The 22,391-nt window shown below is 52.1% G+C and overlaps 20 non-coding genes across 20 annotated transcripts; 13 read left to right on the forward strand and 7 right to left on the reverse strand.

Annotated features, from left to right (window-relative positions):
* Positions 1–138: 138 nt before the first annotated feature.
* On the reverse strand, positions 139–210 carry Trnaa-ugc. The gene has a single exon. It is a non-coding gene; the product is annotated as a tRNA-Ala (tRNA).
* Positions 211–2,435: 2,225 nt separating this feature from the next.
* Positions 2,436–2,508, forward strand: Trnam-cau. The gene has a single exon. It is a non-coding gene; the product is annotated as a tRNA-Met (tRNA).
* Positions 2,509–3,054: 546 nt separating this feature from the next.
* On the forward strand, positions 3,055–3,128 carry Trnai-aau. The gene has a single exon. It is a non-coding gene; the product is annotated as a tRNA-Ile (tRNA).
* A 592-nt stretch (positions 3,129–3,720) lies between these two features.
* Trnaa-ugc lies at positions 3,721–3,792 on the reverse strand. The gene has a single exon. It is a non-coding gene; the product is annotated as a tRNA-Ala (tRNA).
* A 2,267-nt stretch (positions 3,793–6,059) lies between these two features.
* Trnam-cau lies at positions 6,060–6,132 on the forward strand. The gene has a single exon. It is a non-coding gene; the product is annotated as a tRNA-Met (tRNA).
* A 546-nt stretch (positions 6,133–6,678) lies between these two features.
* Trnai-aau lies at positions 6,679–6,752 on the forward strand. Its single transcript has one exon. It is a non-coding gene; the product is annotated as a tRNA-Ile (tRNA).
* Positions 6,753–7,344: 592 nt separating this feature from the next.
* Positions 7,345–7,416, reverse strand: Trnaa-ugc. Its single transcript has one exon. It is a non-coding gene; the product is annotated as a tRNA-Ala (tRNA).
* Positions 7,417–9,666: 2,250 nt separating this feature from the next.
* Trnam-cau lies at positions 9,667–9,739 on the forward strand. Its single transcript has one exon. It is a non-coding gene; the product is annotated as a tRNA-Met (tRNA).
* Positions 9,740–10,285: 546 nt separating this feature from the next.
* On the forward strand, positions 10,286–10,359 carry Trnai-aau. Its single transcript has one exon. It is a non-coding gene; the product is annotated as a tRNA-Ile (tRNA).
* Positions 10,360–10,951: 592 nt separating this feature from the next.
* Trnaa-ugc lies at positions 10,952–11,023 on the reverse strand. Its single transcript has one exon. It is a non-coding gene; the product is annotated as a tRNA-Ala (tRNA).
* A 2,225-nt stretch (positions 11,024–13,248) lies between these two features.
* Trnam-cau lies at positions 13,249–13,321 on the forward strand. The gene has a single exon. It is a non-coding gene; the product is annotated as a tRNA-Met (tRNA).
* Positions 13,322–13,867: 546 nt separating this feature from the next.
* On the forward strand, positions 13,868–13,941 carry Trnai-aau. The gene has a single exon. It is a non-coding gene; the product is annotated as a tRNA-Ile (tRNA).
* Positions 13,942–14,533: 592 nt separating this feature from the next.
* Positions 14,534–14,605, reverse strand: Trnaa-ugc. Its single transcript has one exon. It is a non-coding gene; the product is annotated as a tRNA-Ala (tRNA).
* A 2,225-nt stretch (positions 14,606–16,830) lies between these two features.
* Trnam-cau lies at positions 16,831–16,903 on the forward strand. The gene has a single exon. It is a non-coding gene; the product is annotated as a tRNA-Met (tRNA).
* A 546-nt stretch (positions 16,904–17,449) lies between these two features.
* Positions 17,450–17,523, forward strand: Trnai-aau. Its single transcript has one exon. It is a non-coding gene; the product is annotated as a tRNA-Ile (tRNA).
* Positions 17,524–18,115: 592 nt separating this feature from the next.
* Positions 18,116–18,187, reverse strand: Trnaa-ugc. Its single transcript has one exon. It is a non-coding gene; the product is annotated as a tRNA-Ala (tRNA).
* A 2,272-nt stretch (positions 18,188–20,459) lies between these two features.
* Trnam-cau lies at positions 20,460–20,532 on the forward strand. The gene has a single exon. It is a non-coding gene; the product is annotated as a tRNA-Met (tRNA).
* A 573-nt stretch (positions 20,533–21,105) lies between these two features.
* Positions 21,106–21,180, forward strand: Trnai-aau. The gene has a single exon. It is a non-coding gene; the product is annotated as a tRNA-Ile (tRNA).
* A 592-nt stretch (positions 21,181–21,772) lies between these two features.
* Positions 21,773–21,844, reverse strand: Trnaa-ugc. The gene has a single exon. It is a non-coding gene; the product is annotated as a tRNA-Ala (tRNA).
* Positions 21,845–22,184: 340 nt separating this feature from the next.
* On the forward strand, positions 22,185–22,255 carry Trnag-gcc. Its single transcript has one exon. It is a non-coding gene; the product is annotated as a tRNA-Gly (tRNA).
* Positions 22,256–22,391: the final 136 nt, after the last annotated feature.

The raw sequence follows: 22,391 nt of genomic DNA on the forward strand, positions 1-22,391 counted from the left end.
TCAGCTCTCGCGTCAGCTGAGCAAAGTCGAGACAAGTCGAGACACACTGTAGGCTGGTCTGCAGCGAGTAAGAGGGAGAAAGAACATTAATTTAACGGCGCGTGGCAAAAGTACTCATACGCAAAGCTGAAAGCCTGCTGCGGTGGCCGGGAATCGAACCCGGATCAACTGCTTGCAAGGCAACTATGCTGACCTTTACACCACCACCGCACAACCGGGCGCCCCCACGCCGCGCTGTGTCGGCTTCCCGCCAGTCGGCAGCGGCCGAAGGTGATCGTAGCCCTAGGCGCATTACGAGGTAGGCTAGGGGAGCACATGCAGATGCATTCGCACGGCGTATCCATGCACATTTCGCACCCTTTGGCAAGAGTCGGCGCCGGCGACGCAAGAGGACGCAGAGGACGGCGTTCTGGCGGCATTTTTAGGCAGTACAGTGCAGGATTCAGCGTCTGCAGCATTTTCTCGACAGAATGCTACGGCGCTTGACGGCAGTCCCACGTTATCTCGAGACATCTGCTCGGGAAGCAGCGAAAGATTGCTACTGGTCTGAGCATCGGTGGTTCAGTGGTCCGCCCACGCTCTGAAGCGGCGCCCGTCTCTCTCGCGGCCACCCCGTATAAGATGTCCTACATACGAGAGTACTTTTTAACGAGGAGCTACGCTCTGTCAACGGCTACCGACAGACACAGGACCGCCCGCGGACTCTACGTTGCCCTGACTGGACAACCTCCGCGTCATAAACTGGTGTTCCGGAACCCTACAGTGGAATGGGTGAACGTGTGGGCAAACATCAACAACCCGGTGTTGCCGTCGGATGTCAGTGCGCTCTGGTTTAAGATCGTCAACAACACCCTAGCGACGAACCAGCGGCTTGCCGACATTCATCTCCTTCCCTCTGCCAACTGTGGTAGATGTGGTGCTGTGGACACACGGGAACATCGTTTTGAGTGTGCATCGGTGTCGACGGTATGGCGGCTGTGTCAACGAATGGTCGCCCACATTAATCGAACGCCTCCTCACCTTGTGACTGTTCGTCGTGTGATAGTGCCTAACTTCAAAGCTTTCCCGCGGACGAAAAATAACGCCACTGTCTGGATCTTAGGGCATACGATTTATGCCCTTATCGATATGGCCGTCACTGATACTGTGATTTACCTGGATTATTTGTGGGCCCAGTATATGACACTGAAGGATTGCGTTCACTTTCGCGAACTGTTTGCGAATTTTTTGAAGGCGGCCTTGGATTACGGCTATGAAATGGAACTGCGGCAAACACCTTGAACTGAGATTTACTGAGCTGACGCGTTCTATTTTTACTTTCTTTTTCCTTCTTTTCTTTGTTTTATTTGCGTTATGGTTGGTGACTTGTGCCACACCCACACTACGGGTCGTTCTGGTTTTATCTCCAAGGGAGGAATGTCCTTTTACTTTTGAGGAATTTTATTTTGTTCACAAGACTTCATGGGTATTTTAGAAGATACAGCCTGTTTGTGTGGAACATTCATAGTTGCAGGAGTGTTTTTTTTCCAATCTCTTAAATTCTGTTTCCGGACTGTCGCGATTTCATTTTATTACTTTCCTGTGATTTCTGTTTCTTTCGTGTGATGCACACATCGACATAAACTGTCATGTTGTGCTGTTGTCCTGCGTTGACACCTGTTTTGTAACAACTCTCTGCTACATCGGAGTGACTGACGTTAGTCAGGAGGGACAATATATTTTTCTTTTAAGCGGAATATGAGTTTAGTTGAACTACGAGCAGAAGAGTTGAACCAGCGGAGGAAAGAAGACCGTCCACGAATTCCGCGATAAAATTTTTCTTAGTTCTCCATTTTTCTGTGGAAGAAGACACCACACTAACTGAGCAGAAGATGATTTTGTTTTAAGTTATACCACTGTTCCACGAAGTTCGACAGTCCAGCAAATATAGCGATGAAGCTCGCCGAAGAAGGCATATTTTGGTGAGAGTAAGGAGGGCTATAAGGGGAGTTGGGAGGCCAAAAGTGGTAGAATGCTCGCCTGCCACGCGGGCGGCCCGGGTTCGATTCCCGGCCGATGCATCGTTTTGCTTTTCCCGCGGTGCCGTGTGGCTTGCGCGCTTGAGATGCACGATCCACAAGAATGTATAGCGGGATTCCCTTGAGAAGAACCGAGAACGCAGCACGCGCGGTTCCCCACTCAGACGCTCGCGTCATGTTCTGCGGACTGGCGTCGGCCTGGCCTCACAAGTTGCTGTGTCCAGGTGCCTCCGAGGCAATGAACTTGAACGACGGGGAGTACTGCCCATCGTTGCAAAAGCTGCAGCACCACCACAATCAACTGGGCCGGCAATGCACGTGTAGCAACAGAACACGTTATCCACCAAGTAGTGTATCTCTGCGTCTAACAATGGGTACGCTACTTGCCCAGTTCCCAGGACCGACGGTCCGCCCCGTGCCTCGGTAGCGCAGTAGTCAGCGCGTAAGTCTCATAATTTTAAGGTCGTGAGTTCGATCCTCACCCGGGGCATTTAATTTTCTGTGACTCACGGTGGTGCTGTCGCTACGGCTCGAACTTATTTCTTGTTTGTTATCCACAACGTTTCAACGCTTCAGAGAGAAAATTTATACTTCCTGTTATTGATACTGACAGCTTTCCTTTTCCTCTTCTCCCAGTAGAGCATGAAGCCAAAAGCATTGCTCTGAGACTTTTGAGGTGCGCGCCTTGCCAGCCAGTATGCGCAATGACGTTCGCAAAGAGAGAAGGGTGCGAGAGACCATCCGATCCGTCGAACGGACGCCCAAATCCGGTGAGATCTAGTGGCTAGGATGCCTGGCTATCACCCCGGAGGCCCGGGCTCGATTGCCGGAACCGGAACGGAATTTTTTCCACACGAATCGTCTCAAGTTTCAGCAGTGCGTGCTGCCGTTTCCCGTCCTGCTCGCAGTACAGCTACTGTTTCGTGACCGCCAGCAGAACATAGACGGGCGAAGCAGACACACGGTGACCCTAGAAGTGGCGTGTGGCTTCATGCGACGTGTTTCCAGCGTAGGGCTGAGCAACCGTCCGCGTCGAGGCCCGTTAGCTCAGTTGGTTAGAGCGTCGTGCTAATAACGCGAAGGTCGTGGGTTCGATCCCCCCACGGGCCAGTAGACTTTTACTACTACGAAAAGGCAGCGCCGATTTCAGCTGGCGAGTGTGATGACCAAAAGATCATCGCCGTGCGTGGACGTTGGCAGAGGATCCGAACCCGACTCGTCGGGAAGCGCTGCAGCATTCGCTCGGCAATGGTCACAATATGTTGAATACGCTGGTTCTCATACGGCAAAGAGAAAATGAAAGAAAATGCCCGATTGCCGACGTGTAACAACTTTGGCCCTTGTCAGTGCTTGGGCGGGTGACCGCATGGGAACACAGGGTACTGTTGGCAATTTTGCTTCCTATTTTTCTTTCTCCTTTGTTTTCGCAGCTGCAGACCGATTCAGTGAGGGAGACGCCACCGTGAAATGAAGGGGCGTGCTGTGTGTCCACCGCCTCGCCTCTCCCTGCCTCTCTCAGTCGTTTCTCGTGCTTGTCGTTTTGATATAGGCCGACTGGAGAGCGTCAGCTCTCGCGTCAGCTGAGCAAAGTCGAGACAAGTCGAGACACACTGTAGGCTGGTCTGCAGCGAGTAAGAGGGAGAAAGAACATTAATTTAACGGCGCGTGGCAAAAGTACTCATACGCAAAGCTGAAAGCCTGCTGCGGTGGCCGGGAATCGAACCCGGATCAACTGCTTGCAAGGCAACTATGCTGACCTTTACACCACCACCGCACAACCGGGCGCCCCCACGCCGCGCTGTGTCGGCTTCCCGCCAGTCGGCAGCGGCCGAAGGTGATCGTAGCCCTAGGCGCATTACGAGGTAGGCTAGGGGAGCACATGCAGATGCATTCGCACGGCGTATCCATGCACATTTCGCACCCTTTGGCAAGAGTCGGCGCCGGCGACGCAAGAGGACGCAGAGGACGGCGTTCTGGCGGCATTTTTAGGCAGTACAGTGCAGGATTCAGCGTCTGCAGCATTTTCTCGACAGAATGCTACGGCGCTTGACGGCAGTCCCACGTTATCTCGAGACATCTGCTCGGGAAGCAGCGAAAGATTGCTACTGGTCTGAGCATCGGTGGTTCAGTGGTCCGCCCACGCTCTGAAGCGGCGCCCGTCTCTCTCGCGGCCACCCCGTATAAGATGTCCTACATACGGGAGTACTTTTTAACGAGGAGCTACGCTCTGTCAACGGCTACCGACAGACACAGGACCGCCCGCGGACTCTACGTTGCCCTGACTGGACAACCTCCGCGTCATAAACTGGTGTTCCGGAACCCTACAGTGGAATGGGTGAACGTGTGGGCAAACATCAACAACCCGGTGTTGCCGTCGGATGTCAGTGCGCTCTGGTTTAAGATCGTCAACAACACCCTAGCGACGAACCAGCGGCTTGCCGACATTCATCTCCTTCCCTCTGCCAACTGTGGTAGATGTGGTGCTGTGGACACACGGGAACATCGTTTTGAGTGTGCATCGGTGTCGACGGTATGGCGGCTGTGTCAACGAATGGTCGCCCACATTAATCGAACGCCTCCTCACCTTGTGACTGTTCGTCGTGTGATAGTGCCTAACTTCAAAGCTTTCCCGCGGACGAAAAATAACGCCACTGTCTGGATCTTAGGGCATACGATTTATGCCCTTATCGATATGGCCGTCACTGATACTGTGATTTACCTGGATTATTTGTGGGCCCAGTATATGACACTGAAGGATTGCGTTCACTTTCGCGAACTGTTTGCGAATTTTTTGAAGGCGGCCTTGGATTACGGCTATGAAATGGAACTGCGGCAAACACCTTGAACTGAGATTTACTGAGCTGACGCGTTCTATTTTTACTTTCTTTTTCCTTCTTTTCTTTGTTTTATTTGCGTTATGGTTGGTGACTTGTGCCACACCCACACTACGGGTCGTTCTGGTTTTATCTCCAAGGGAGGAATGTCCTTTTACTTTTGAGGAATTTTATTTTGTTCACAAGACTTCATGGGTATTTTAGAAGATACAGCCTGTTTGTGTGGAACATTCATAGTTGCAGGAGTGTTTTTTTTCCAATCTCTTAAATTCTGTTTCCGGACTGTCGCGATTTCATTTTATTACTTTCCTGTGATTTCTGTTTCTTTCGTGTGATGCACACATCGACATAAACTGTCATGTTGTGCTGTTGTCCTGCGTTGACACCTGTTTTGTAACAACTCTCTGCTACATCGGAGTGACTGACGTTAGTCAGGAGGGACAATATATTTTTCTTTTAAGCGGAATATGAGTTTAGTTGAACTACGAGCAGAAGAGTTGAACCAGCGGAGGAAAGAAGACCGTCCACGAATTCCGCGATAAAATTTTTCTTAGTTCTCCATTTTTCTGTGGAAGAAGACACCACACTAACTGAGCAGAAGATGATTTTGTTTTAAGTTATACCACTGTTCCACGAAGTTCGACAGTCCAGCAAATATAGCGATGAAGCTCGCCGAAGAAGGCATATTTTGGTGAGAGTAAGGAGGGCTATAAGGGGAGTTGGGAGGCCAAAAAAAAAAAAAAAAAAAAAAAAAAAAAAAAAAAAAAAAAAAAAAATGGTAGAATGCTCGCCTGCCACGCGGGCGGCCCGGGTTCGATTCCCGGCCGATGCATCGTTTTGCTTTTCCCGCGGTGCCGTGTGGCTTGCGCGCTTGAGATGCACGATCCACAAGAATGTATAGCGGGATTCCCTTGAGAAGAACCGAGAACGCAGCACGCGCGGTTCCCCACTCAGACGCTCGCGTCATGTTCTGCGGACTGGCGTCGGCCTGGCCTCACAAGTTGCTGTGTCCAGGTGCCTCCGAGGCAATGAACTTGAACGACGGGGAGTACTGCCCATCGTTGCAAAAGCTGCAGCACCACCACAATCAACTGGGCCGGCAATGCACGTGTAGCAACAGAACACGTTATCCACCAAGTAGTGTATCTCTGCGTCTAACAATGGGTACGCTACTTGCCCAGTTCCCAGGACCAACGGTCCGCCCCGTGCCTCGGTAGCGCAGTAGTCAGCGCGTAAGTCTCATAATTTTAAGGTCGTGAGTTCGATCCTCACCCGGGGCATTTAATTTTCTGTGACTCACGGTGGTGCTGTCGCTACGGCTCGAACTTATTTCTTGTTTGTTATCCACAACGTTTCAACGCTTCAGAGAGAAAATTTATACTTCCTGTTATTGATACTGACAGCTTTCCTTTTCCTCTTCTCCCAGTAGAGCATGAAGCCAAAAGCATTGCTCTGAGACTTTTGAGGTGCGCGCCTTGCCAGCCAGTATGCGCAATGACGTTCGCAAAGAGAGAAGGGTGCGAGAGACCATCCGATCCGTCGAACGGACGCCCAAATCCGGTGAGATCTAGTGGCTAGGATGCCTGGCTATCACCCCGGAGGCCCGGGCTCGATTGCCGGAACCGGAACGGAATTTTTTCCACACGAATCGTCTCAAGTTTCAGCAGTGCGTGCTGCCGTTTCCCGTCCTGCTCGCAGTACAGCTACTGTTTCGTGACCGCCAGCAGAACATAGACGGGCGAAGCAGACACACGGTGACCCTAGAAGTGGCGTGTGGCTTCATGCGACGTGTTTCCAGCGTAGGGCTGAGCAACCGTCCGCGTCGAGGCCCGTTAGCTCAGTTGGTTAGAGCGTCGTGCTAATAACGCGAAGGTCGTGGGTTCGATCCCCCCACGGGCCAGTAGACTTTTACTACTACGAAAAGGCAGCGCCGATTTCAGCTGGCGAGTGTGATGACCAAAAGATCATCGCCGTGCGTGGACGTTGGCAGAGGATCCGAACCCGACTCGTCGGGAAGCGCTGCAGCATTCGCTCGGCAATGGTCACAATATGTTGAATACGCTGGTTCTCATACGGCAAAGAGAAAATGAAAGAAAATGCCCGATTGCCGACGTGTAACAACTTTGGCCCTTGTCAGTGCTTGGGCGGGTGACCGCATGGGAACACAGGGTACTGTTGGCAATTTTGCTTCCTATTTTTCTTTCTCCTTTGTTTTCGCAGCTGCAGACCGATTCAGTGAGGGAGACGCCACCGTGAAATGAAGGGGCGTGCTGTGTGTCCACCGCCTCGCCTCTCCCTGCCTCTCTCAGTCGTTTCTCGTGCTTGTCGTTTTGATATAAGCCGACTGGAGAGCGTCAGCTCTCGCGTCAGCTGAGCAAAGTCGAGACAAGTCGAGACACACTGTAGGCTGGTCTGCAGCGAGTAAGAGGGAGAAAGAACATTAATTTAACGGCGCGTGGCAAAAGTACTCATACGCAAAGCTGAAAGCCTGCTGCGGTGGCCGGGAATCGAACCCGGATCAACTGCTTGCAAGGCAACTATGCTGACCTTTACACCACCACCGCACAACCGGGCGCCCCCACGCCGCGCTGTGTCGGCTACCCGCCAGTCGGCAGCGGCCGAAGGTGATCGTAGCCCTAGGCGCATTACGAGGTAGGCTAGGGGAGCACATGCAGATGCATTCGCACGGCGTATCCATGCACATTTCGCACCCTTTGGCAAGAGTCGGCGCCGGCGACGCAAGAGGACGCAGAGGACGGCGTTCTGGCGGCATTTTTAGGCAGTACAGTGCAGGATTCAGCGTCTGCAGCATTTTCTCGACAGAATGCTACGGCGCTTGACGGCAGTCCCACGTTATCTCGAGACATCTGCTCGGGAAGCAGCGAAAGATTGCTACTGGTCTGAGCATCGGTGGTTCAGTGGTCCGCCCACGCTCTGAAGCGGCGCCCGTCTCTCTCGCGGCCACCCCGTATAAGATGTCCTACATACGGGAGTACTTTTTAACGAGGAGCTACGCTCTGTCAACGGCTACCGACAGACACAGGACCGCCCGCGGACTCTACGTTGCCCTGACTGGACAACCTCCGCGTCATAAACTGGTGTTCCGGAACCCTACAGTGGAATGGGTGAACGTGTGGGCAAACATCAACAACCCGGTGTTGCCGTCGGATGTCAGTGCGCTCTGGTTTAAGATCGTCAACAACACCCTAGCGACGAACCAGCGGCTTGCCGACATTCATCTCCTTCCCTCTGCCAACTGTGGTAGATGTGGTGCTGTGGACACACGGGAACATCGTTTTGAGTGTGCATCGGTGTCGACGGTATGGCGGTTGTGTCAACGAATGGTCGCCCACATTAATAGAACGCCTCCTCACCTTGTGACTGTTCGTCGTGTGATAGTGCCTAACTTCAAAGCTTTCCCGCGGACGAAAAATAACGCCACTGTCTGGATCTTAGGGCATACGATTTATGCCCTTATCGATATGGCCGTCACTGATACTGTGATTTACCTGGATTATTTGTGGGCCCAGTATATGACACTGAAGGATTGCGTTCACTTTCGCGAACTGTTTGCGAATTTTTTGAAGGCGGCCTTGGATTACGGCTATGAAATGGAACTGCGGCAAACACCTTGAACTGAGATTTACTGAGCTGACGCGTTCTATTTTTACTTTCTTTTTCCTTCTTTTCTTTGTTTTATTTGCGTTATGGTTGGTGACTTGTGCCACACCCACACTACGGGTCGTTCTGGTTTTATCTCCAAGGGAGGAATGTCCTTTTACTTTTGAGGAATTTTATTTTGTTCACAAGACTTCATGGGTATTTTAGAAGATACAGCCTGTTTGTGTGGAACATTCATAGTTGCAGGAGTGTTTTTTTTCCAATCTCTTAAATTCTGTTTCCGGACTGTCGCGATTTCATTTTATTACTTTCCTGTGATTTCTGTTTCTTTCGTGTGATGCACACATCGACATAAACTGTCATGTTGTGCTGTTGTCCTGCGTTGCCACCTGTTTTGTAACAACTCTCTGCTACATCGGAGTGACTGACGTTAGTCAGGAGGGACAATATATTTTTCTTTTAAGCGGAATATGAGTTTAGTTGAACTACGAGCAGAAGAGTTGAACCAGCGGAGGAAAGAAGACCGTCCACGAATTCCGCGATAAAATTTTTCTTAGTTCTCCATTTTTCTGTGGAAGAAGACACCACACTAACTGAGCAGAAGATGATTTTGTTTTAAGTTATACCACTGTTCCACGAAGATCGACAGTCCAGCAAATATAGCGATGAAGCTCGCCGAAGAAGGCATATTTTGGTGAGAGTAAGGAGGGCTATAAGGGGAGTTGGGAGGCCAAAAAAAAAAAAAAAAAAAAAAAAAAATAGTGGTAGAATGCTCGCCTGCCACGCGGGCGGCCCGGGTTCGATTCCCGGCCGATGCATCGTTTTGCTTTTCCCGCGGTGCCGTGTGGCTTGCGCGCTTGAGATGCACGATCCACAAGAATGTATAGCGGGATTCCCTTGAGAAGAACCGAGAACGCAGCACGCGCGGTTCCCCACTCAGACGCTCGCGTCATGTTCTGCGGACTGGCGTCGGCCTGGCCTCACAAGTTGCTGTGTCCAGGTGCCTCCGAGGCAATGAACTTGAACGACGGGGAGTACTGCCCATCGTTGCAAAAGCTGCAGCACCACCACAATCAACTGGGCCGGCAATGCACGTGTAGCAACAGAACACGTTATCCACCAAGTAGTGTATCTCTGCGTCTAACAATGGGTACGCTACTTGCCCAGTTCCCAGGACCAACGGTCCGCCCCGTGCCTCGGTAGCGCAGTAGTCAGCGCGTAAGTCTCATAATTTTAAGGTCGTGAGTTCGATCCTCACCCGGGGCATTTAATTTTCTGTGACTCACGGTGGTGCTGTCGCTACGGCTCGAACTTATTTCTTGTTTGTTATCCACAACGTTTCAACGCTTCAGAGAGAAAATTTATACTTCCTGTTATTGATACTGACAGCTTTCCTTTTCCTCTTCTCCCAGTAGAGCATGAAGCCAAAAGCATTGCTCTGAGACTTTTGAGGTGCGCGCCTTGCCAGCCAGTATGCGCAATGACGTTCGCAAAGAGAGAAGGGTGCGAGAGACCATCCGATCCGTCGAACGGACGCCCAAATCCGGTGAGATCTAGTGGCTAGGATGCCTGGCTATCACCCCGGAGGCCCGGGCTCGATTGCCGGAACCGGAACGGAATTTTTTCCACACGAATCGTCTCAAGTTTCAGCAGTGCGTGCTGCCGTTTCCCGTCCTGCTCGCAGTACAGCTACTGTTTCGTGACCGCCAGCAGAACATAGACGGGCGAAGCAGACACACGGTGACCCTAGAAGTGGCGTGTGGCTTCATGCGACGTGTTTCCAGCGTAGGGCTGAGCAACCGTCCGCGTCGAGGCCCGTTAGCTCAGTTGGTTAGAGCGTCGTGCTAATAACGCGAAGGTCGTGGGTTCGATCCCCCTACGGGCCAGTAGGCTTTTACTACTACGAAAAGGCAGCGCCGATTTCAGCTGGCGAGTGTGATGACCAAAAGATCATCGCCGTGCGTGGACGTTGGCAGAGGATCCGAACCCGACTCGTCGGGAAGCGCTGCAGCATTCGCTCGGCAATGGTCACAATATGTTGAATACGCTGGTTCTCATACGGCAAAGAGAAAATGAATGAAAATGCCCGATTGCCGACGTGTAACAACTTTGGCCCTTGTCAGTGCTTGGGCGGGTGACCGCATGGGAACACAGGGTACTGTTGGCAATTTTGCTTCCTATTTTTCTTTCTCCTTTGTTTTCGCAGCTGCAGACCGATTCAGTGAGGGAGACGCCACCGTGAAATGAAGGGGCGTGCTGTGTGTCCACCGCCTCGCCTCTCCCTGCCTCTCTCAGTCGTTTCTCGTGCTTGTCGTTTTGATATAGGCCGACTGGAGAGCGTCAGCTCTCGCGTCAGCTGAGCAAAGTCGAGACAAGTCGAGACACACTGTAGGCTGGTCTGCAGCGAGTAAGAGGGAGAAAGAACATTAATTTAACGGCGCGTGGCAAAAGTACTCATACGCAAAGCTGAAAGCCTGCTGCGGTGGCCGGGAATCGAACCCGGATCAACTGCTTGCAAGGCAACTATGCTGACCTTTACACCACCACCGCACAACCGGGCGCCCCCACGCCGCGCTGTGTCGGCTTCCCGCCAGTCGGCAGCGGCCGAAGGTGATCGTAGCCCTAGGCGCATTACGAGGTAGGCTAGGGGAGCACATGCAGATGCATTCGCACGGCGTATCCATGCACATTTCGCACCCTTTGGCAAGAGTCGGCGCCGGCGACGCAAGAGGACGCAGAGGACGGCGTTCTGGCGGCATTTTTAGGCAGTACAGTGCAGGATTCAGCGTCTGCAGCATTTTCTCGACAGAATGCTACGGCGCTTGACGGCAGTCCCACGTTATCTCGAGACATCTGCTCGGGAAGCAGCGAAAGATTGCTACTGGTCTGAGCATCGGTGGTTCAGTGGTCCGCCCACGCTCTGAAGCGGCGCCCGTCTCTCTCGCGGCCACCCCGTATAAGATGTCCTACATACGGGAGTACTTTTTAACGAGGAGCTACGCTCTGTCAACGGCTACCGACAGACACAGGACCGCCCGCGGACTCTACGTTGCCCTGACTGGACAACCTCCGCGTCATAAACTGGTGTTCCGGAACCCTACAGTGGAATGGGTGAACGTGTGGGCAAACATCAACAACCCGGTGTTGCCGTCGGATGTCAGTGCGCTCTGGTTTAAGATCGTCAACAACACCCTAGCGACGAACCAGCGGCTTGCCGACATTCATCTCCTTCCCTCTGCCAACTGTGGTAGATGTGGTGCTGTGGACACACGGGAACATCGTTTTGAGTGTGCATCGGTGTCGACGGTATGGCGGCTGTGTCAACGAATGGTCGCCCACATTAATCGAACGCCTCCTCACCTTGTGACTGTTCGTCGTGTGATAGTGCCTAACTTCAAAGCTTTCCCGCGGACGAAAAATAACGCCACTGTCTGGATCTTAGGGCATACGATTTATGCCCTTATCGATATGGCCGTCACTGATACTGTGATTTACCTGGATTATTTGTGGGCCCAGTATATGACACTGAAGGATTGCGTTCACTTTCGCGAACTGTTTGCGAATTTTTTGAAGGCGGCCTTGGATTACGGCTATGAAATGGAACTGCGGCAAACACCTTGAACTGAGATTTACTGAGCTGACGCGTTCTATTTTTACTTTCTTTTTCCTTCTTTTCTTTGTTTTATTTGCGTTATGGTTGGTGACTTGTGCCACACCCACACTACGGGTCGTTCTGGTTTTATCTCCAAGGGAGGAATGTCCTTTTACTTTTGAGGAATTTTATTTTGTTCACAAGACTTCATGGGTATTTTAGAAGATACAGCCTGTTTGTGTGGAACATTCATAGTTGCAGGAGTGTTTTTTTTCCAATCTCTTAAATTCTGTTTCCGGACTGTCGCGATTTCATTTTATTACTTTCCTGTGATTTCTGTTTCTTTCGTGTGATGCACACATCGACATAAACTGTCATGTTGTGCTGTTGTCCTGCGTTGACACCTGTTTTGTAACAACTCTCTGCTACATCGGAGTGACTGACGTTAGTCAGGAGGGACAATATATTTTTCTTTTAAGCGGAATATGAGTTTAGTTGAACTACGAGCAGAAGAGTTGAACCAGCGGAGGAAAGAAGACCGTCCACGAATTCCGCGATAAAATTTTTCTTAGTTCTCCATTTTTCTGTGGAAGAAGACACCACACTAACTGAGCAGAAGATGATTTTGTTTTAAGTTATACCACTGTTCCACGAAGTTCGACAGTCCAGCAAATATAGCGATGAAGCTCGCCGAAGAAGGCATATTTTGGTGAGAGTAAGGAGGGCTATAAGGGGAGTTGGGAGGCCAAAAGTGGTAGAATGCTCGCCTGCCACGCGGGCGGCCCGGGTTCGATTCCCGGCCGATGCATCGTTTTGCTTTTCCCGCGGTGCCGTGTGGCTTGCGCGCTTGAGATGCACGATCCACAAGAATGTATAGCGGGATTCCCTTGAGAAGAACCGAGAACGCAGCACGCGCGGTTCCCCACTCAGACGCTCGCGTCATGTTCTGCGGACTGGCGTCGGCCTGGCCTCACAAGTTGCTGTGTCCAGGTGCCTCCGAGGCAATGAACTTGAACGACGGGGAGTACTGCCCATCGTTGCAAAAGCTGCAGCACCACCACAATCAACTGGGCCGGCAATGCACGTGTAGCAACAGAACACGTTATCCACCAAGTAGTGTATCTCTGCGTCTAACAATGGGTACGCTACTTGCCCAGTTCCCAGGACCGACGGTCCGCCCCGTGCCTCGGTAGCGCAGTAGTCAGCGCGTAAGTCTCATAATTTTAAGGTCGTGAGTTCGATCCTCACCCGGGGCATTTAATTTTCTGTGACTCACGGTGGTGCTGTCGCTACGGCTCGAACTTATTTCTTGTTTGTTATCCACAACGTTTCAACGCTTCAGAGAGAAAATTTATACTTCCTGTTATTGATACTGACAGCTTTCCTTTTCCTCTTCTCCCAGTAGAGCATGAAGCCAAAAGCATTGCTCTGAGACTTTTGAGGTGCGCGCCTTGCCAGCCAGTATGCGCAATGACGTTCGCAAAGAGAGAAGGGTGCGAGAGACCATCCGATCCGTCGAACGGACGCCCAAATCCGGTGAGATCTAGTGGCTAGGATGCCTGGCTATCACCCCGGAGGCCCGGGCTCGATTGCCGGAACCGGAACGGAATTTTTTCCACACGAATCGTCTCAAGTTTCAGCAGTGCGTGCTGCCGTTTCCCGTCCTGCTCGCAGTACAGCTACTGTTTCGTGACCGCCAGCAGAACATAGACGGGCGAAGCAGACACACGGTGACCCTAGAAGTGGCGTGTGGCTTCATGCGACGTGTTTCCAGCGTAGGGCTGAGCAACCGTCCGCGTCGAGGCCCGTTAGCTCAGTTGGTTAGAGCGTCGTGCTAATAACGCGAAGGTCGTGGGTTCGATCCCCCCACGGGCCAGTAGACTTTTACTACTACGAAAAGGCAGCGCCGATTTCAGCTGGCGAGTGTGATGACCAAAAGATCATCGCCGTGCGTGGACGTTGGCAGAGGATCCGAACCCGACTCGTCGGGAAGCGCTGCAGCATTCGCTCGGCAATGGTCACAATATGTTGAATACGCTGGTTCTCATACGGCAAAGAGAAAATGAAAGAAAATGCCCGATTGCCGACGTGTAACAACTTTGGCCCTTGTCAGTGCTTGGGCGGGTGACCGCATGGGAACACAGGGTACTGTTGGCAATTTTGCTTCCTATTTTTCTTTCTCCTTTGTTTTCGCAGCTGCAGACCGATTCAGTGAGGGAGACGCCACCGTGAAATGAAGGGGCGTGCTGTGTGTCCACCGCCTCGCCTCTCCCTGCCTCTCTCAGTCGTTTCTCGTGCTTGTCGTTTTGATATAGGCCGACTGGAGAGCGTCAGCTCTCGCGTCAGCTGAGCAAAGTCGAGACAAGTCGAGACACACTGTAGGCTGGTCTGCAGCGAGTAAGAGGGAGAAAGAACATTAATTTAACGGCGCGTGGCAAAAGTACTCATACGCAAAGCTGAAAGCCTGCTGCGGTGGCCGGGAATCGAACCCGGATCAACTGCTTGCAAGGCAACTATGCTGACCTTTACACCACCACCGCACAACCGGGCGCCCCCACGCCGCGCTGTGTCGGCTTCCCGCCAGTCGGCAGCGGCCGAAGGTGATCGTAGCCCTAGGCGCATTACGAGGTAGGCTAGGGGAGCACATGCAGATGCATTCGCACGGCGTATCCATGCACATTTCGCACCCTTTGGCAAGAGTCGGCGCCGGCGACGCAAGAGGACGCAGAGGACGGCGTTCTGGCGGCATTTTTAGGCAGTACAGTGCAGGATTCAGCGTCTGCAGCATTTTCTCGACAGAATGCTACGGCGCTTGACGGCAGTCCCACGTTATCTCGAGACATCTGCTCGGGAAGCAGCGAAAGATTGCTACTGGTCTGAGCATCGGTGGTTCAGTGGTCCGCCCACGCTCTGAAGCGGCGCCCGTCTCTCTCGCGGCCACCCCGTATAAGATGTCCTACATACGGGAGTACTTTTTAACGAGGAGCTACGCTCTGTCAACGGCTACCGACAGACACAGGACCGCCCGCGGACTCTACGTTGCCCTGACTGGACAACCTCCGCGTCATAAACTGGTGTTCCGGAACCCTACAGTGGAATGGGTGAACGTGTGGGCAAACATCAACAACCCGGTGTTGCCGTCGGATGTCAGTGCGCTCTGGTTTAAGATCGTCAACAACACCCTAGCGACGAACCAGCGGCTTGCCGACATTCATCTCCTTCCCTCTGCCAACTGTGGTAGATGTGGTGCTGTGGACACACGGGAACATCGTTTTGAGTGTGCATCGGTGTCGACGGTATGGCGGCTGTGTCAACGAATGGTCGCCCACATTAATCGAACGCCTCCTCACCTTGTGACTGTTCGTCGTGTGATAGTGCCTAACTTCAAAGCTTTCCCGCGGACGAAAAATAACGCCACTGTCTGGATCTTAGGGCATACGATTTATGCCCTTATCGATATGGCCGTCACTGATACTGTGATTTACCTGGATTATTTGTGGGCCCAGTATATGACACTGAAGGATTGCGTTCACTTTCGCGAACTGTTTGCGAATTTTTTGAAGGCGGCCTTGGATTACGGCTATGAAATGGAACTGCGGCAAACACCTTGAACTGAGATTTACTGAGCTGACGCGTTCTATTTTTACTTTCTTTTTCCTTCTTTTCTTTGTTTTATTTGCGTTATGGTTGGTGACTTGTGCCACACCCACACTACGGGTCGTTCTGGTTTTATCTCCAAGGGAGGAATGTCCTTTTACTTTTGAGGAATTTTATTTTGTTCACAAGACTTCATGGGTATTTTAGAAGATACAGCCTGTTTGTGTGGAACATTCATAGTTGCAGGAGTGTTTTTTTTCCAATCTCTTAAATTCTGTTTCCGGACTGTCGCGATTTCATTTTATTACTTTCCTGTGATTTCTGTTTCTTTCGTGTGATGCACACATCGACATAAACTGTCATGTTGTGCTGTTGTCCTGCGTTGACACCTGTTTTGTAACAACTCTCTGCTACATCGGAGTGACTGACGTTAGTCAGGAGGGACAATATATTTTTCTTTTAAGCGGAATATGAGTTTAGTTGAACTACGAGCAGAAGAGTTGAACCAGCGGAGGAAAGAAGACCGTCCACGAATTCCGCGATAAAATTTTTCTTAGTTCTCCATTTTTCTGTGGAAGAAGACACCACACTAACTGAGCAGAAGATGATTTTGTTTTAAGTTATACCACTGTTCCACGAAGTTCGACAGTCCAGCAAATATAGCGATGAAGCTCGCCGAAGAAGGCATATTTTGGTGAGAGTAAGGAGGGCTATAAGGGGAGTTGGGAGGCCAAAAGTGGTAGAATGCTCGCCTGCCACGCGGGCGGCCCGGGTTCGATTCCCGGCCGATGCATCGTTTTGCTTTTCCCGCGGTGCCGTGTGGCTTGCGCGCTTGAGATGCACGATCCACAAGAATGTATAGCGGGATTCCCTTGAGAAGAACCGAGAACGCAGCACGCGCGGTTCCCCACTCAGACGCTCGCGTCATGTTCTGCGGACTGGCGTCGGCCTGGCCTCACAAGTTGCTGTGTCCAGGTGCCTCCGAGGCAATGAACTTGAACGACGGGGAGTACTGCCCATCGTTGCAAAAGCTGCAGCACCACCACAATCAACTGGGCCGGCAATGCACGTGTAGCAACAGAACACGTTATCCACCAAGTAGTGTATCTCTGCGTCTAACAATGGGTACGCTACTTGCCCAGTTCCCAGGACCGACGGTCCGCCCCGTGCCTCGGTAGCGCAGTAGTCAGCGCGTAAGTCTCATAATTTTAAGGTCGTGAGTTCGATCCTCACCCGGGGCATTTAATTTTCTGTGACTCACGGTGGTGCTGTCGCTACGGCTCGAACTTATTTCTTGTTTGTTATCCACAACGTTTCAACGCTTCAGAGAGAAAATTTATACTTCCTGTTATTGATACTGACAGCTTTCCTTTTCCTCTTCTCCCAGTAGAGCATGAAGCCAAAAGCATTGCTCTGAGACTTTTGAGGTGCGCGCCTTGCCAGCCAGTATGCGCAATGACGTTCGCAAAGAGAGAAGGGTGCGAGAGACCATCCGATCCGTCGAACGGACGCCCAAATCCGGTGAGATCTAGTGGCTAGGATGCCTGGCTATCACCCCGGAGGCCCGGGCTCGATTGCCGGAACCGGAACGGAATTTTTTCCACACGAATCGTCTCAAGTTTCAGCAGTGCGTGCTGCCGTTTCCCGTCCTGCTCGCAGTACAGCTACTGTTTCGTGACCGCCAGCAGAACATAGACGGGCGAAGCAGACACACGGTGACCCTAGAAGTGGCGTGTGGCTTCATGCGACGTGTTTCCAGCGTAGGGCTGAGCAACCGTCCGCGTCGAGGCCCGTTAGCTCAGTTGGTTAGAGCGTCGTGCTAATAACGCGAAGGTCGTGGGTTCGATCCCCCCACGGGCCAGTAGACTTTTACTACTACGAAAAGGCAGCGCCGATTTCAGCTGGCGAGTGTGATGACCAAAAGATCATCGCCGTGCGTGGACGTTGGCAGAGGATCCGAACCCGACTCGTCGGGAAGCGCTGCAGCATTCGCTCGGCAATGGTCACAATATGTTGAATACGCTGGTTCTCATACGGCAAAGAGAAAATGAAAGAAAATGCCCGATTGCCGACGTGTAACAACTTTGGCCCTTGTCAGTGCTTGGGCGGGTGACCGCATGGGAACACAGGGTACTGTTGGCAATTTTGCTTCCTATTTTTCTTTCTCCTTTGTTTTCGCAGCTGCAGACCGATTCAGTGAGGGAGACGCCACCGTGAAATGAAGGGGCGTGCTGTGTGTCCACCGCCTCGCCTCTCCCTGCCTCTCTCAGTCGTTTCTCGTGCTTGTCGTTTTGATATAGGCCGACTGGAGAGCGTCAGCTCTCGCGTCAGCTGAGCAAAGTCGAGACAAGTCGAGACACACTGTAGGCTGGTCTGCAGCGAGTAAGAGGGAGAAAGAACATTAATTTAACGGCGCGTGGCAAAAGTACTCATACGCAAAGCTGAAAGCCTGCTGCGGTGGCCGGGAATCGAACCCGGATCAACTGCTTGCAAGGCAACTATGCTGACCTTTACACCACCACCGCACAACCGGGCGCCCCCACGCCGCGCTGTGTCGGCTTCCCGCCAGTCGGCAGCGGCCGAAGGTGATCGTAGCCCTAGGCGCATTACGAGGTAGGCTAGGGGAGCACATGCAGATGCATTCGCACGGCGTATCCATGCACATTTCGCACCCTTTGGCAAGAGTCGGCGCCGGCGACGCAAGAGGACGCAGAGGACGGCGTTCTGGCGGCATTTTTAGGCAGTACAGTGCAGGATTCAGCGTCTGCAGCATTTTCTCGACAGAATGCTACGGCGCTTGACGGCAGTCCCACGTTATCTCGAGACATCTGCTCGGGAAGCAGCGAAAGATTGCTACTGGTCTGAGCATCGGTGGTTCAGTGGTCCGCCCACGCTCTGAAGCGGCGCCCGTCTCTCTCGCGGCCACCCCGTATAAGATGTCCTACATACGGGAGTACTTTTTAACGAGGAGCTACGCTCTGTCAACGGCTACCGACAGACACAGGACCGCCCGCGGACTCTACGTTGCCCTGACTGGACAACCTCCGCGTCATAAACTGGTGTTCCGGAACCCTACAGTGGAATGGGTGAACGTGTGGGCAAACATCAACAACCCGGTGTTGCCGTCGGATGTCAGTGCGCTCTGGTTTAAGATCGTCAACAACACCCTAGCGACGAACCAGCGGCTTGCCGACATTCATCTCCTTCCCTCTGCCAACTGTGGTAGATGTGGTGCTGTGGACACACGGGAACATCGTTTTGAGTGTGCATCGGTGTCGACGGTATGGCGGCTGTGTCAACGAATGGTCGCCCACATTAATCGAACGCCTCCTCACCTTGTGACTGTTCGTCGTGTGATAGTGCCTAACTTCAAAGCTTTCCCGCGGACGAAAAATAACGCCACTGTCTGGATCTTAGGGCATACGATTTATGCCCTTATCGATATGGCCGTCACTGATACTGTGATTTACCTGGATTATTTGTGGGCCCAGTATATGACACTGAAGGATTGCGTTCACTTTCGCGAACTGTTTGCGAATTTTTTGAAGGCGGCCTTGGATTACGGCTATGAAATGGAACTGCGGCAAACACCTTGAACTGAGATTTACTGAGCTGACGCGTTCTATTTTTACTTTCTTTTTCCTTCTTTTCTTTGTTTTATTTGCGTTATGGTTGGTGACTTGTGCCACACCCACACTACGGGTCGTTCTGGTTTTATCTCCAAGGGAGGAATGTCCTTTTACTTTTGAGGAATTTTATTTTGTTCACAAGACTTCATGGGTATTTTAGAAGATACAGCCTGTTTGTGTGGAACATTCATAGTTGCAGGAGTGTTTTTTTTCCAATCTCTTAAATTCTGTTTCCGGACTGTCGCGATTTCATTTTATTACTTTCCTGTGATTTCTGTTTCTTTCGTGTGATGCACACATCGACATAAACTGTCATGTTGTGCTGTTGTCCTGCGTTGACACCTGTTTTGTAACAACTCTCTGCTACATCGGAGTGACTGACGTTAGTCAGGAGGGACAATATATTTTTCTTTTAAGCGGAATATGAGTTTAGTTGAACTACGAGCAGAAGAGTTGAACCAGCGGAGGAAAGAAGACCGTCCACGAATTCCGCGATAAAATTTTTCTTAGTTCTCCATTTTTCTGTGGAAGAAGACACCACACTAACTGAGCAGAAGATGATTTTGTTTTAAGTTATACCACTGTTCCACGAAGTTCGACAGTCCAGCAAATATAGCGATGAAGCTCGCCGAAGAAGGCATATTTTGGTGAGAGTAAGGAGGGCTATAAGGGGAGTTGGGAGGCCAAAAAAAAAAAAAAAAAAAAAAAAAAAAAAAAAAAAAAAAAAAAAAAAAAAATGGTAGAATGCTCGCCTGCCACGCGGGCGGCCCGGGTTCGATTCCCGGCCGATGCATCGTTTTGCTTTTCCCGCGGTGCCGTGTGGCTTGCGCGCTTGAGATGCACGATCCACAAGAATGTATAGCGGGATTCCCTTGAGAAGAACCGAGAACGCAGCACGCGCGGTTCCCCACTCAGACGCTCGCGTCATGTTCTGCGGACTGGCGTCGGCCTGGCCTCACAAGTTGCTGTGTCCAGGTGCCTCCGAGGCAATGAACTTGAACGACGGGGAGTACTGCCCATCGTTGCAAAAGCTGCAGCACCACCACAATCAACTGGGCCGGCAATGCACGTGTAGCAACAGAACACGTTATCCACCAAGTAGTGTATCTCTGCGTCTAACAATGGGTACGCTACTTGCCCAGTTCCCAGGACCAACGGTCCGCCCCGTGCCTCGGTAGCGCAGTAGTCAGCGCGTAAGTCTCATAATTTTAAGGTCGTGAGTTCGATCCTCACCCGGGGCATTTAATTTTCTGTGACTCACGGTGGTGCTGTCGCTAGGGCTCGAACTTATTTCTTGTTTGTTATCCACAACGTTTCAACGCTTCAGAGAGAAAATTTATACTTCCTGTTATTGATACTGACAGCTTTCCTTTTCCTCTTCTCCCAGTAGAGCATGAAGCCAAAAGCATTGCTCTGAGACTTTTGAGGTGCGCGCCTTGCCAGCCAGTATGCGCAATGACGTTCGCAAAGAGAGAAGGGTGCCGACACGGGCCTCGGCACGAAATGTGCGAGAGACCATCCGATCCGTCGAACGGACGCCCAAATCCGGTGAGATCTAGTGGCTAGGATGCCTGGCTATCACCCCGGAGGCCCGGGCTCGATTGCCGGTACCGGAACGGAATTTTTTCCACACGAATCGTCTCAAGTTTCAGCAGTGCGTGCTGCCGTTTCCCGTCCTGCTCGCAGTACAGCTACTGTTTCGTGACCGCCAGCAGAACATAGACGGGCGAAGCAGACACACGGTGACCCTAGAAGTGGCGTGTGGCTTCATGCGACGTGTTTCCAGCGTAGGGCTGAGCAACCGTCCGCGTCGAGGCCCGTTAGCTCAGTTGGTTAGAGCGTCGTGCTAATAACGCGAAGGTCGTGGTGTTCGATCCCCCCACGGGCCAGTAGGCTTTTACTACTACGAAAAGGCATCGCCGATTTCAGCTGGCGAGTGTGATGACCAAAAGATCATCGCCGTGCGTGGACGTTGGCAGAGGATCCGAACCCGACTCGTCGGGAAGCGCTGCAGCATTCGCTCGGCAATGGTCACAATATGTTGAATACGCTGGTTCTCATACGGCAAAGAGAAAATGAAAGAAAATGCCCGATTGCCGACGTGTAACAACTTTGGCCCTTGTCAGTGCTTGGGCGGGTGACCGCATGGGAACACAGGGTACTGTTGGCAATTTTGCTTCCTATTTTTCTTTCTCCTTTGTTTTCGCAGCTGCAGACCGATTCAGTGAGGGAGACGCCACCGTGAAATGAAGGGGCGTGCTGTGTGTCCACCGCCTCGCCTCTCCCTGCCTCTCTCAGTCGTTTCTCGTGCTTGTCGTTTTGATATAGGCCGACTGGAGAGCGTCAGCTCTCGCGTCAGCTGAGCAAAGTCGAGACAAGTCGAGACACACTGTAGGCTGGTCTGCAGCGAGTAAGAGGGAGAAAGAACATTAATTTAACGGCGCGTGGCAAAAGTACTCATACGCAAAGCTGAAAGCCTGCTGCGGTGGCCGGGAATCGAACCCGGATCAACTGCTTGCAAGGCAACTATGCTGACCTTTACACCACCACCGCACAACCGGGCGCCCCCACGCCGCGCTGTGTCGGCTTCCCGCCAGTCGGCAGCGGCCGAAGGTGATCGTAGCCCTAGGCGCATTACGAGGTAGGCTAGGGGAGCACATGCAGATGCATTCGCACGGCGTATCCATGCACATTTCGCACCCTTTGGCAAGAGTCGGCGCCGGCGACGCAAGAGGACGCAGAGGACGGCGTTCTGGCGGCATTTTTAGGCAGTACAGTGCAGGATTCAGCGTCTGCAGCATTTTCTCGACAGAATGCTACGGCGCTTGACGGCAGTCCCACGTTATCTCGAGACATCTGCTCGGGAAGCAGCGAAAGATTGCTACTGGTCTGAGCATCGGTGGTTCAGTGGTAGAATGCTCGCCTGCCACGCGGGCGGCCCGGGTTCGATTCCCGGCCGATGCATCGTTTTGCTTTTCCCGCGGTGCCGTGTGGCTTGCGCGCTTGAGATGCACGATCCACAAGAATGTATAGCGGGATTCCCTTGAGAAGAACCGAGAACGCAGCACGCGCGGTTCCCCACTCAGACGCTCGCGTCATG

This window comes from Schistocerca piceifrons, unplaced genomic scaffold, assembly GCF_021461385.2.
Source record: "Schistocerca piceifrons isolate TAMUIC-IGC-003096 unplaced genomic scaffold, iqSchPice1.1 HiC_scaffold_681, whole genome shotgun sequence".
Classification (NCBI taxonomy): Eukaryota; Metazoa; Arthropoda; class Insecta; order Orthoptera; family Acrididae; genus Schistocerca; species Schistocerca piceifrons.